General features: G+C 44.2%; 1 long non-coding RNA gene across 1 annotated transcript; it reads right to left on the bottom strand.

Moving 5' to 3' along the window:
* LOC142892204 (uncharacterized) lies at positions 1-534 on the bottom strand. Its single transcript, XR_012927389.1, has 2 exons — positions 313-534; positions 1-281 (listed from the first exon to the last, which is right to left on the bottom strand). It is a non-coding gene; the product is annotated as an uncharacterized LOC142892204 (long non-coding RNA).

Below are 534 nucleotides of genomic sequence, written 5' to 3'. Positions count from 1 at the left end.
TTTTTGTCAACTTGATTTTTCCTCATTTCTGGCAAAAGGCCAATTTAAGACAGAAGCAGAAACAACTCAGCCTCGTCCAGTGACCATTATTTTTCATTTTAACTTTTGCCCAATCTCAACTGGCATCCTCAGCCCTGAGATTGTGATTTTTGTGATTTTTCTTTTTGGACCAGCCAAGCAGTTTTTCCTTCCTCGTAACCGTGTAATTCGTTTGATCACCAACATTACAACTGGTTACGAAGAAAGACTCTACTCTGATGCCAAAACGCCAGTGAAGCCACCTGCAGGACAGAGCAGAACGGGCAGTTCCACCTCGACGGTCGGTGTTGCTAATCCAAGCTTCCTGCGCGGTACCGGACCCGAACGGTACATTACAAACTCCCAGGACCACCTTGGAAGAAGCTCATCCAACATAAGCCCTCATCACTTGCTCACTGTCAAGAGTCTGGTTGTCGCATCAGTGTAACCAATAACTGCTAAATTATTTTTGCTAGACTTAGCCACAACAAGTCTAGTAGACAAACAAAACTCTTT

Source organism: Nelusetta ayraudi, unplaced genomic scaffold (genome assembly GCF_046127955.1).
Source record: "Nelusetta ayraudi isolate G7.1 ecotype Tasmania unplaced genomic scaffold, CSIRO-AGI_Nayr_v1 ptg000034l, whole genome shotgun sequence".
Classification (NCBI taxonomy): domain Eukaryota; kingdom Metazoa; phylum Chordata; class Actinopteri; order Tetraodontiformes; family Monacanthidae; genus Nelusetta; species Nelusetta ayraudi.
The sequence above is the reverse complement of the archived record's forward strand: the minus strand, read 5'-3'. Positions and strand labels throughout refer to the sequence as shown.